Source organism: Lemur catta, chromosome 3 (assembly GCF_020740605.2).
Source record: "Lemur catta isolate mLemCat1 chromosome 3, mLemCat1.pri, whole genome shotgun sequence".
Classification (NCBI taxonomy): domain Eukaryota; kingdom Metazoa; phylum Chordata; class Mammalia; order Primates; family Lemuridae; genus Lemur; species Lemur catta.
In genome coordinates this window covers 35641456-35655598 of record NC_059130.1, presented here as the reverse complement: position 1 = coordinate 35655598, position 14143 = coordinate 35641456, and positions in this window count along the sequence as shown.

Below are 14143 nucleotides of genomic sequence, written 5' to 3'. Positions count from 1 at the left end.
GGGATGTTGACATTCACTTGGCGAAAGCATGTAGCTGGGGGTGAGTTCTAGGCTTGCGAAACTCAGCTTCGAAGAAGTGCGAGATTCATATATCGGGACCTTTACATCCAGCTGGAGAAAGCAACTCTCGGGGGGGGGTGCTTGGTATCTTTGCTAAACTCTTACATTGGAAGAAGTGTGAGACTCATAGGTCACAGAGCTTGCATCACTCGGAGAAAGCAACTGTCAAGGGGTGGTTTTTAGGAGTGCTAAAGTCTAGTTTCAAGCAAGTGGGAGAGTTATATAGGCCAAAGTTCCCGTTCACTTAGAGAACGCAACTATCGGGGCTGCTTGGTAACAATGTAAACACTTATATCGGAAGAAATGTGAGACTCACATATAAGAAAGGTTGCATCACTCAGAGAAGGTTAGGAGTAAGTGGCCGTCTTGTAGGCTTCCAAACCTCTGGTTTTCAAGAATGCAAGAGGAACGTTTAAATTCACATACAGAAAGTGACCAGCGGGGGCGGGGGGTGGTGGTGGTGGTGTGTAGGCTTGCTCAACTCTAGTTTGGAAGAAGTGCGAAAGTCATTTATAGGAATAGTCACATTTACGTAGAGAAAGCAAGCATCGGCGGTTGGTTTTTAGGCTTGCTGAAGTGCAGTTTGGAAGAAATGCGAGAGACATCTAGGAATGCTTACATTCAACTAGAGAAAGGAACTGTAGGGTGTTGGTTTGTAGGCTTGCTATACTGTATTTTGGAAGAAGTGCGACAGTGATATTTAAGAACGCTTAAGTTCAGGTAGAGAAGGCAGCTCTCAGGGGGTGGTTTGTATGCTTTCTGAACACTAGATTGGAAGAAATGTAATAGTAGTGTATAGGGACATTTACATTCTCTTGACGAAAGGCCGTAGCGGGGGCTGGTTTCTACGCTCGCTAAACTCTACTTCGAAGAAGTGTGAGATTTATATATCGGAACGTTTACATTCACGTAGACAATGCAACTATCGGCGGGGCCTGGTATCTTGGCTAAACTCTTACACTGGAACAAGTGTGAGACTCGTAGATAACAGAGCCTACGTCACTCAGAGAAAGCAAGTATCGGTTGGTGGTTTGTGGGCTTGCAAAGCTCTAGGTTTCAGGAAGTACAAGAGAGATACATATAAAAATGTTTACATTCACGTAGAGAGAGCAACTAGCTAGGGGTGTTTTGTAGGCCTGCTGAACTCTAGTTCGGAAACAGTCTGGGATTCTTATACAGCATTGGTTACATTCACATAGAGAAAGCACCTAGCGGGGGGTGGTTTGTAGGCTTTCTAACAGCCTAAAAGGGTTCTTGCCCCTTGGAAGAAATGCAAGAGTAATACATAGGAACGATTGCATTCCCATAGAGAAAGCAAGCAGCGGGGACTCGTTGGGAGACTTGCTAAACTGCAGTTTGGCAGAAGTGCCAGAGTCATCTAGAGGAAAGCTGACATTGACATAGAGAAAGCAACTATTGGTGCGTGGGTATTAGGCTTCCTAAACTGTCCTTTGGAGGAAGTGCAAGAGTATTCTCTGGGCACGTTACATTCATGTAAAGCAAGCAACTAGTGGAGGGTGGTTTGTAGGCTGGGTAAACCCTAGTTTGGAGGAAGGGCGAAAGTCATGTCTAGGAATGCTCACATTTACATAGAGAAAGCAGGTATCCGTGGTCGGGTTTTATTCTGGTGAAGTGAAGTTTGGAATAAGTGCGAGAGTCCTATAAGGAATGCTTACATTCAACTAGAGAAAGGAACTGTTGGGTGTCGGTTTGTAGGCTTGTGAAACTCCAGTTTGGCAGAGGTGCGACAGTCATATATGAGATGCCTTACATTCAGGTAGAGAAGGGCGCTATCCAGGGGTGGTTTGTATGCTTTCTAACCCTAGATTGGAAGAAGTGTAATACTACTCACGTTTACGTAGCGGAAGCAAGCCTCGGCAGTTGGTTTTTAGGCTTGCTGAAGTGTAGTTTGGAAGAAATGCGAGAGTCATATAGGAATGCTTACGTTTAACTAGAGAAAGGAAGTGTAGGGTGTCAGTTTGTAGGCTTGTTAAACTGTAGTTTGGAAGAAGTGCGACTGTCCTATATAAGAACGCTTACATTCAGTTAGAGAAGGCAGCTATCGGGGGTGGTGTGTAAGCTTGCTAAACACTAGATTGGAAGGAGTGCAATAGTAATATACAGGGACATTTACATTCACTTGGAGGACACATCTAGCCGGGGGTGGAAGTGCGGGATTCATATAGCAGGACGTTTGCATAAACCAAGAGACAGCAGCCATCGGGGGTTGCTGGCTATCTTTGCTAAACTCTCACACTGGACGAAATGTGAGACTCAGGCCTAACAACGTTTGCATCACTCCGAGAAAGCAACTATCAAGTAGCGGTTGGTAGGAGTGCTAAAGTCTAGTTTTGAAGAAGTGGGAGAGTATATAGGCCAACGTTTACGTTCTCTTAGAGAACACAACTATCGGGGCTGCTTCGTAGCAATGCTATACACCTATATTGGAAGAAGTCTGAGACTCATATACAACAAAGCTTCCATCACTCAGAGAAGGTTGCAGGTGGTCGTCCTTAGGCGTCCATACCTCTGGTTTCGATGAAGTGCCAGAGTATCATAGAGGAATGTTTACATTCACATCGAGAAAGCAACTGGCGGTTGGTGGTTTGTGGGCTTGCTAAACTCTAGTTGAAAGAATTGCAAAAGTCGTGCAGAAGAACGCTCTCATTGACATAGGGAAAGCAAGCATCGGGGCATGGCTTTTAGGCCTGCTGAACTCTAGTTTGGAAGAAACGAGAGCGTCCTCTAGAAACACTTACATTGAATTATTGAAAGCAACCACATGGTGCTGGTTGGTAGGCGCTTGTTATCCTCTGGTTTGGAAAAAGCGCGACAGTCATATATAAGCACGCTTACATTCGGTTAAAGAAGACCGCTATCAGAGGGTGGTTTGTAGGCTTGCTAAACTCTAGATTGGAAGAAGTGCCGGAGTCATCTCTAGGAGCGCTTGCATTCACATAGAGAAAGCAACTATCGGGGGTGGCTTTTAGGCTAACTGAAAAGTAGTTTGGAAGAACTGGGGGAGTCCAAAATGGTAACACCCCCGTTCACATAGAGAAAGCATTATTGGGCCGGGGTGTTTATGCTTCCTAAACTCTATTTTGGAAGAAGTGCAAGAGTAATAGATAGGAACGTTCCATTAACGTAGAGAAAGCAAGTAGCGGCAAGTGGTTTGTAGGCTTGCTAAAATCAACTTTGGAAGAAGTGTGAAAATCGTGTATAGCAATGCTCACATTCACATAGAGAAAGCAGGTATCTGGGGTTGGATTTTATTCTTGGTGAAGTGAAGTTTGGAAGAAACGCGAGAGTCCTATAGGAATGCTTAGGTTCCACTAGAGAAAGGAACTATTGGGTGTCGGTTTGTAGGCTTGTGAAACTCTAGTTTGGAGGAGGTGCGACAGTCATCTATGAGATCGCTTACATTCAGGTAGAGAAGGGCGCTATCAAGGGGTGGTTTGTAAGCTTGCTAAACACTAGATTCGAAGAAGTGTGATAGTAATATATAGGGATGTTGACATTCACTTGGCGAAAGCATGTAGCTGGGGGTGAGTTCTAGGCTTGCGAAACTCAGCTTCGAAGAAGTGCGAGATTCATATATCGGGACCTTTACATCCAGCTGGAGAAAGCAACTCTCGGGGGGGGGGGGTGCTTGGTATCTTTGCTAAACTCTTACATTGGAAGAAGTGTGAGACTCATAGGTCACAGAGCTTGCATCACTCGGAGAAAGCAACTGTCAAGGGGTGGTTTTTAGGAGTGCTAAAGTCTAGTTTCAAGCAAGTGGGAGAGTTATATAGGCCAAAGTTCCCGTTCACTTAGAGAACGCAACTATCGGGGCTGCTTGGTAACAATGTAAACACTTATATCGGAAGAAATGTGAGACTCACATATAAGAAAGGTTGCATCACTCAGAGAAGGTTAGGAGTAAGTGGCCGTCTTGTAGGCTTCCAAACCTCTGGTTTTCAAGAATGCAAGAGGAACGTTTAAATTCACATACAGAAAGTGACCAGCGGGGGCGGGGGGTGGTGGTGGTGGTGTGTAGGCTTGCTCAACTCTAGTTTGGAAGAAGTGCGAAAGTCATTTATAGGAATAGTCACATTTACGTAGAGAAAGCAAGCATCGGCGGTTGGTTTTTAGGCTTGCTGAAGTGCAGTTTGGAAGAAATGCGAGAGACATCTAGGAATGCTTACATTCAACTAGAGAATGGAACTGTAGGGTGTTGGTTTGTAGGCTTGCTATACTGTATTTTGGAAGAAGTGCGACAGTGATATTTAAGAACGCTTAAATTCAGGTAGAGAAGGCAGCTCTCAGGGGGTGGTTTGTATGCTTTCTGAACACTAGATTGGAAGAAATGTAATAGTAGTGTATAGGGACATTTACATTCTCTTGACGAAAGGCCGTAGCGGGGGCTGGTTTCTACGCTCGCTAAACTCTACTTCGAAGAAGTGTGAGATTTATATATCGGAACGTTTACATTCACGTAGACAATGCAACTATCGGCGGTGCCTGGTATCTTGGCTAAACTCTTACACTGGAACAAGTGTGAGACTCGTAGATAACAGAGCCTACGTCACTCAGAGAAAGCAAGTATCGGTTGGTGGTTTGTGGGCTTGCAAAGCTCTAGGTTTCAGGAAGTACAAGAGAGATACATATAAAAATGCTTACATTCACGTAGAGAGAGCAACTAGCTAGGGGTGTTTTGTAGGCCTGCTGAACTCTAGTTCGGAAACAGTCTGGGATTCTTATACAGCATTGGTTACATTCACATAGAGAAAGCACCTAGCGGGGGGTGGTTTGTAGGCTTTCTAACAGCCTAAAAGGGTTCTTGCCCCTTGGAAGAAATGCAAGAGTAATACATAGGAACGATTGCATTCCCATAGAGAAAGCAAGCAGCGGGGACTCGTTGGGAGACTTGCTAAACTGCAGTTTGGCAGAAGTGCCAGAGTCATCTAGAGGAAAGCTGACATTGACATAGAGAAAGCAACTATTGGTGCGTGGGTATTAGGCTTCCTAAACTGTCCTTTGGAGGAAGTGCAAGAGTATTCTCTGGGCACGTTACATTCATGTAAAGCAAGCAACTAGTGGAGGGTGGTTTGTAGGCTGGGTAAACCCTAGTTTGGAGGAAGGGCGAAAGTCATGTCTAGGAATGCTCACATTTACATAGAGAAAGCAGGTATCCGTGGTCGGGTTTTATTCTGGTGAAGTGAAGTTTGGAATAAGTGCGAGAGTCCTATAAGGAATGCTTACATTCAACTAGAGAAAGGAACTGTTGGGTGTCGGTTTGTAGGCTTGTGAAACTCCAGTTTGGCAGAGGTGCGACAGTCATATATGAGATGCCTTACATTCAGGTAGAGAAGGGCGCTATCCAGGGGTGGTTTGTATGCTTTCTAACCCTAGATTGGAAGAAGTGTAATACTACTCACGTTTACGTAGCGGAAGCAAGCCTCGGCAGTTGGTTTTTAGGCTTGCTGAAGTGTAGTTTGGAAGAAATGCGAGAGTCATATAGGAATGCTTACGTTTAACTAGAGAAAGGAAGTGTAGGGTGTCAGTTTGTAGGCTTGTTAAACTGTAGTTTGGAAGAAGTGCGACTGTCCTATATAAGAACGCTTACATTCAGTTAGAGAAGGCAGCTATCGGGGGTGGTGTGTAAGCTTGCTAAACACAAGATTGGAAGGAGTGCAATAGTAATATACAGGGACATTTACATTCACTTGGAGGACACATCTAGCCGGGGGTGGAAGTGCGGGATTCATATAGCAGGACGTTTGCATAAACCAAGAGACAGCAGCCATCGGGGGTTGCTGGCTATCTTTGCTAAACTCTCACACTGGACGAAATGTGAGACTCAGGCCTAACAACGTTTGCATCACTCCGAGAAAGCAACTATCAAGTAGCGGTTGGTAGGAGTGCTAAAGTCTAGTTTTGAAGAAGTGGGAGAGTATATAGGCCAACGTTTACGTTCTCTTAGAGAACACAACTATCGGGGCTGCTTCGTAGCAATGCTATACACCTATATTGGAAGAAGTCTGAGACTCATATACAACAAAGCTTCCATCACTCAGAGAAGGTTGCAGGTGGTCGTCCTTAGGCGTCCATACCTCTGGTTTCGATGAAGTGCCAGAGTATCATAGAGGAATGTTTACATTCACATCGAGAAAGCAACTGGCGGTTGGTGGTTTGTGGGCTTGCTAAACTCTAGTTGAAAGAATTGCAAAAGTCGTGCAGAAGAACGCTCTCATTTACATAGGGAAAGCAAGCATCGGGGCATGGCTTTTAGGCCTGCTGAACTCTAGTTTGGAAGAAACGAGAGCGTCGTCTAGAAACACGTACACTGAATTATTGAAAGCAACCACATGGTGCTGGTTGGTAGGCGCTTGTTATCCTCTGGTTTGGAAAAAGCGCGACAGTCATATATAAGCACGCTTACATTCGGTTAAAGAAGACCGCTATCAGAGGGTGGTTTGTAGGCTTGCTAAACTCTAGATTGGAAGAAGTGCCGGAGTCATCTCTAGGAGCGCTTGCATTCACATAGAGAAAGCAACTATCGGGGGTGGACTTTAGGCTAACTGAAAAGTAGTTTGGAAGAACTGGGGGAGTCCAAAATGGCAACACCCCCGTTCACATAGAGAAAGCATTATCGGGCCGGGGTGTTTATGCTTCCTAAACTCTATTTTGGAAGAAGTGCGAGAGTAATAGATAGGAACGTTCCATTAACGTAGAGAAAGCAAGTAGCGGCAAGTGGTTTGTAGGCTTGCTAAAATCAACTTTGGAAGAAGTGTGAAAATCGTGTATAGCAATGCTCACATTCACATAGAGAAAGCAGGTATCTGGGGTTGGATTTTATTCTTGGTGAAGTGAAGTTTGGAAGAAACGCGAGAGTCCTATAGGAATGCTTAGGTTCCACTAGAGAAAGGAACTATTGGGTGTCGGTTTGTAGGCTTGTGAAACTCTAGTTTGGAAGAGGTGCGACAGTCATCTATGAGATCGCTTACATTCAGGTAGAGAAGGGCGCTATCAAGGGGTGGTTTGTAAGCTTGCTAAACACTAGATTCGAAGAAGTGTGATAGTAATATATAGGGATGTTGACATTCACTTGGCGAAAGCATGTAGCTGGGGGTGAGTTCTAGGCTTGCGAAACTCAGCTTCGAAGAAGTGCGAGATTCATATATCGGGACCTTTACATCCAGCTGGAGAAAGCAACTCTCGGGGGGGGGTGCTTGGTATCTTTGCTAAACTCTTACATTGGAAGAAGTGTGAGACTCATAGGTCACAGAGCTTGCATCACTCGGAGAAAGCAACTGTCAAGGGGTGGTTTTTAGGAGTGCTAAAGTCTAGTTTCAAGCAAGTGGGAGAGTTATATAGGCCAAAGTTCCCGTTCACTTAGAGAACGCAACTATCGGGGCTGCTTGGTAACAATGTAAACACTTATATCGGAAGAAATGTGAGACTCATATATAAGAAAGGTTGCATCACTCAGAGAAGGTTAGGAGTAAGTGGCCGTCTTGTAGGCTTCCAAACCTCTGGTTTTCAAGAATGCAAGAGGAACGTTTAAATTCACATACAGAAAGTGACCAGCGGGGGCGGGGGGTGGTGGTGGTGGTGTGTAGGCTTGCTCAACTCTAGTTTGGAAGAAGTGCGAAAGTCATTTATAGGAATAGTCACATTTACGTAGAGAAAGCAAGCATCGGCGGTTGGTTTTTAGGCTTGCTGAAGTGCAGTTTGGAAGAAATGCGAGAGACATCTAGGAATGCTTACATTCAACTAGAGAAAGGAACTGTAGGGTGTTGGTTTGTAGGCTTGCTATACTGTATTTTGGAAGAAGTGCGACAGTGATATTTAAGAACGCTTAAGTTCAGGTAGAGAAGGCAGCTCTCAGGGGGTGGTTTGTATGCTTTCTGAACACTAGATTGGAAGAAATGTAATAGTAGTGTATAGGGACATTTACATTCTCTTGACGAAAGGCCGTAGCGGGGGCTGGTTTCTACGCTCGCTAAACTCTACTTCGAAGAAGTGTGAGATTTATATATCGGAACGTTTACATTCACGTAGACAATGCAACTATCGGCGGTGCCTGGTATCTTGGCTAAACTCTTACACTGGAACAAGTGTGAGACTCGTAGATAACAGAGCCTACGTCACTCAGAGAAAGCAAGTATCGGTTGGTGGTTTGTGGGCTTGCAAAGCTCTAGGTTTCAGGAAGTACAAGAGAGATACATATAAAAATGCTTACGTTCACGTAAAGAGAGCAACTAGCTAGGGGTGTTTTGTAGGCCTGCTGAACTCTAGTTCGGAAACAGTCTGGGATTCTTATACAGCATTGGTTACATTCACATAGAGAAAGCACCTAGCGGGGGGTGGTTTGTAGGCTTTCTAACAGCCTAAAAGGGTTCTTGCCCCTTGGAAGAAATGCAAGAGTAATACATAGGAACGATTGCATTCCCATAGAGAAAGCAAGCAGCGGGGACTCGTTGGGAGACTTGCTAAACTGCAGTTTGGCAGAAGTGCCAGAGTCATCTAGAGGAAAGCTGACATTGACATAGAGAAAGCAACTATTGGTGCGTGGGTATTAGGCTTCCTAAACTGTCCTTTGGAGGAAGTGCAAGAGTATTCTCTGGGCACGTTACATTCATGTAAAGCAAGCAACTAGTGGAGGGTGGTTTGTAGGCTGGGTAAACCCTAGTTTGGAGGAAGGGCGAAAGTCATGTCTAGGAATGCTCACATTTACATAGAGAAAGCAGGTATCCGTGGTCGGGTTTTATTCTGGTGAAGTGAAGTTTGGAATAAGTGCGAGAGTCCTATAAGGAATGCTTACATTCAACTAGAGAAAGGAACTGTTGGGTGTCGGTTTGTAGGCTTGTGAAACTCCAGTTTGGCAGAGGTGCGACAGTCATATATGAGATGCCTTACATTCAGGTAGAGAAGGGCGCTATCCAGGGGTGGTTTGTATGCTTTCTAACCCTAGATTGGAAGAAGTGTAATACTACTCACGTTTACGTAGCGGAAGCAAGCCTCGGCAGTTGGTTTTTAGGCTTGCTGAAGTGTAGTTTGGAAGAAATGCGAGAGTCATATAGGAATGCTTACGTTTAACTAGAGAAAGGAAGTGTAGGGTGTCAGTTTGTAGGCTTGTTAAACTGTAGTTTGGAAGAAGTGCGACTGTCCTATATAAGAACGCTTACATTCAGTTAGAGAAGGCAGCTATCGGGGGTGGTGTGTAAGCTTGCTAAACACTAGATTGGAAGGAGTGCAATAGTAATATACAGGGACATTTACATTCACTTGGAGGACACATCTAGCCGGGGGTGGAAGTGCGGGATTCATATAGCAGGACGTTTGCATAAACCAAGAGACAGCAGCCATCGGGGGTTGCTGGCTATCTTTGCTAAACTCTCACACTGGACGAAATGTGAGACTCAGGCCTAACAACGTTTGCATCACTCCGAGAAAGCAACTATCAAGTAGCGGTTGGTAGGAGTGCTAAACTCTAGTTTTGAAGAAGTGGGAGAGTATATAGGCCAACGTTTACGTTCTCTTAGAGAACACAACTATCGGGGCTGCTTCGTAGCAATGCTATACACCTATATTGGAAGAAGTCTGAGACTCATATACAACAAAGCTTCCATCACTCAGAGAAGGTTGCAGGTGGTCGTCCTTAGGCGTCCATACCTCTGGTTTCGATGAAGTGCCAGAGTATCATAGAGGAATGTTTACATTCACATCGAGAAAGCAACTGGCGGTTGGTGGTTTGTGGGCTTGCTAAACTCTAGTTGAAAGAATTCCAAAAGTCGTGCAGAAGAACGCTCTCATTTACATAGGGAAAGCAAGCATCGGGGCATGGCTTTTAGGCCTGCTGAACTCTAGTTTGGAAGAAACGAGAGCGTCGTCTAGAAACACGTACACTGAATTATTGAAAGCAACCACATGGTGCTGGTTGGTAGGCGCTTGTTATCCTCTGGTTTGGAAAAAGCGCGACAGTCATATATAAGCACGCTTACATTCGGTTAAAGAAGACCGCTATCAGAGGGTGGTTTGTAGGCTTGCTAAACTCTAGATTGGAAGAAGTGCCGGAGTCATCTCTAGGAGCGCTTGCATTCACATAGAGAAAGCAACTATCGGGGGTGGACTTTAGGCTAACTGAAAAGTAGTTTGGAAGAACTGGGGGAGTCCAAAATGGCAACACCCCCGTTCACATAGAGAAAGCATTATCGGGCCGGGGTGTTTATGCTTCCTAAACTCTATTTTGGAAGAAGTGCGAGAGTAATAGATAGGAACGTTCCATTAACGTAGAGAAAGCAAGTAGCGGCAAGTGGTTTGTAGGCTTGCTAAAATCAACTTTGGAAGAAGTGTGAAAATCGTGTATAGCAATGCTCACATTCACATAGAGAAAGCAGGTATCTGGGGTTGGATTTTATTCTTGGTGAAGTGAAGTTTGGAAGAAACGCGAGAGTCCTATAGGAATGCTTAGGTTCCACTAGAGAAAGGAACTATTGGGTGTCGGTTTGTAGGCTTGTGAAACTCTAGTTTGGAAGAGGTGCGACAGTCATCTATGAGATCGCTTACATTCAGGTAGAGAAGGGCGCTATCAAGGGGTGGTTTGTAAGCTTGCTAAACACTAGATTCGAAGAAGTGTGATAGTAATATATAGGGATGTTGACATTCACTTGGCGAAAGCATGTAGCTGGGGGTGAGTTCTAGGCTTGCGAAACTCAGCTTCGAAGAAGTGCGAGATTCATATATCGGGACCTTTACATCCAGCTGGAGAAAGCAACTCTCGGGGGGGGGTGCTTGGTATCTTTGCTAAACTCGTACATTGGAAGAAGTGTGAGACTCATAGGTCACAGAGCTTGCATCACTCGGAGAAAGCAACTGTCAAGGGGTGGTTTTTAGGAGTGCTAAAGTCTAGTTTCAAGCAAGTGGGAGAGTTATATAGGCCAAAGTTCCCGTTCACTTAGAGAACGCAACTATCGGGGCTGCTTGGTAACAATGTAAACACTTATATCGGAAGAAATGTGAGACTCATATATAAGAAAGGTTGCATCACTCAGAGAAGGTTAGGAGTAAGTGGCCGTCTTGTAGGCTTCCAAACCTCTGGTTTTCAAGAATGCAAGAGGAACGTTTAAATTCACATACAGAAAGTGACCAGCGGGGGCGGGGGGTGGTGGTGGTGGTGTGTAGGCTTGCTCAACTCTAGTTTGGAAGAAGTGCGAAAGTCATTTATAGGAATAGTCACATTTACGTAGAGAAAGCAAGCATCAGCGGTTGGTTTTTAGGCTTGCTGAAGTGCAGTTTGGAAGAAATGCGAGAGACATCTAGGAATGCTTACATTCAACTAGAGAAAGGAACTGTAGGGTGTTGGTTTGTAGGCTTGCTATACTGTATTTTGGAAGAAGTGCGACAGTGATATTTAAGAACGCTTAAGTTCAGGTAGAGAAGGCAGCTCTCAGGGGGTGGTTTGTATGCTTTCTGAACACTAGATTGGAAGAAATGTAATAGTAGTGTATAGGGACATTTACATTCTCTTGACGAAAGGCCGTAGCGGGGGCTGGTTTCTACGCTCGCTAAACTCTACTTCGAAGAAGTGTGAGATTTATATATCGGAACGTTTACATTCACGTAGACAATGCAACTATCGGCGGTGCCTGGTATCTTGGCTAAACTCTTACACTGGAACAAGTGTGAGACTCGTAGATAACAGAGCCTACGTCACTCAGAGAAAGCAAGTATCGGTTGGTGGTTTGTGGGCTTGCAAAGCTCTAGGTTTCAGGAAGTACAAGAGAGATACATATAAAAATGCTTACGTTCACGTAGAGAGAGCAACTAGCTAGGGGTGTTTTGTAGGCCTGCTGAACTCTAGTTCGGAAACAGTCTGGGATTCTTATACAGCATTGGTTACATTCACATAGAGAAAGCACCTAGCGGGGGGTGGTTTGTAGGCTTTCTAACAGCCTAAAAGGGTTCTTGCCCCTTGGAAGAAATGCAAGAGTAATACATAGGAACGATTGCATTCCCATAGAGAAAGCAAGCAGCGGGGACTCGTTGGGAGACTTGCTAAACTGCAGTTTGGCAGAAGTGCCAGAGTCATCTAGAGGAAAGCTGACATTGACATAGAGAAAGCAACTATTGGTGCGTGGGTATTAGGCTTCCTAAACTGTCCTTTGGAGGAAGTGCAAGAGTATTCTCTGGGCACGTTACATTCATGTAAAGCAAGCAACTAGTGGAGGGTGGTTTGTAGGCTGGGTAAACCCTAGTTTGGAGGAAGGGCGAAAGTCATGTCTAGGAATGCTCACATTTACATAGAGAAAGCAGGTATCCGTGGTCGGGTTTTATTCTGGTGAAGTGAAGTTTGGAATAAGTGCGAGAGTCCTATAAGGAATGCTTACATTCAACTAGAGAAAGGAACTGTTGGGTGTCGGTTTGTAGGCTTGTGAAACTCCAGTTTGGCAGAGGTGCGACAGTCATATATGAGATGCCTTACATTCAGGTAGAGAAGGGCGCTATCCAGGGGTGGTTTGTATGCTTTCTAACCCTAGATTGGAAGAAGTGTAATACTACTCACGTTTACGTAGCGGAAGCAAGCCTCGGCAGTTGGTTTTTAGGCTTGCTGAAGTGTAGTTTGGAAGAAATGCGAGAGTCATATAGGAATGCTTACGTTTAACTAGAGAAAGGAAGTGTAGGGTGTCAGTTTGTAGGCTTGTTAAACTGTAGTTTGGAAGAAGTGCGACTGTCCTATATAAGAACGCTTACATTCAGTTAGAGAAGGCAGCTATCGGGGGTGGTGTGTAAGCTTGCTAAACACTAGATTGGAAGGAGTGCAATAGTAATATACAGGGACATTTACATTCACTTGGAGGACACATCTAGCCGGGGGTGGAAGTGCGGGATTCATATAGCAGGACGTTTGCATAAACCAAGAGACAGCAGCCATCGGGGGTTGCTGGCTATCTTTGCTAAACTCTCACACTGGACGAAATGTGAGACTCAGGCCTAACAACGTTTGCATCACTCCGAGAAAGCAACTATCAAGTAGCGGTTGGTAGGAGTGCTAAACTCTAGTTTTGAAGAAGTGGGAGAGTATATAGGCCAACGTTTACGTTCTCTTAGAGAACACAACTATCGGGGCTGCTTCGTAGCAATGCTATACACCTATATTGGAAGAAGTCTGAGACTCATATACAACAAAGCTTCCATCACTCAGAGAAGGTTGCAGGTGGTCGTCCTTAGGCGTCCATACCTCTGGTTTCGATGAAGTGCCAGAGTATCATAGAGGAATGTTTACATTCACATCGAGAAAGCAACTGGCGGTTGGTGGTTTGTGGGCTTGCTAAACTCTAGTTGAAAGAATTGCAAAAGTCGTGCAGAAGAACGCTCTCATTTACATAGGGAAAGCAAGCATCGGGGCATGGCTTTTAGGCCTGCTGAACTCTAGTTTGGAAGAAACGAGAGCGTCGTCTAGAAACACGTACACTGAATTATTGAAAGCAACCACATGGTGCTGGTTGGTAGGCGCTTGTTATCCTCTGGTTTGGAAAAAGCGCGACAGTCATATATAAGCACGCTTACATTCGGTTAAAGAAGACCGCTATCAGAGGGTGGTTTGTAGGCTTGCTAAACTCTAGATTGGAAGAAGTGCCGGAGTCATCTCTAGGAGCGCTTGCATTCACATAGAGAAAGCAACTATCGGGGGTGGACTTTAGGCTAACTGAAAAGTAGTTTGGAAGAACTGGGGGAGTCCAAAATGGCAACACCCCCGTTCACATAGAGAAAGCATTATCGGGCCGGGGTGTTTATGCTTCCTAAACTCTATTTTGGAAGAAGTGCGAGAGTAATAGATAGGAACGTTCCATTAACGTAGAGAAAGCAAGTAGCGGCAAGTGGTTTGTAGGCTTGCTAAAATCAACTTTGGAAGAAGTGTGAAAATCGTGTATAGCAATGCTCACATTCACATAGAGAAAGCAGGTATCTGGGGTTGGATTTTATTCTTGGTGAAGTGAAGTTTGGAAGAAACGCGAGAGTCCTATAGGAATGCTTAGGTTCCACTAGAGAAAGGAACTATTGGGTGTCGGTTTGTAGGCTTGTGAAACTCTAGTTT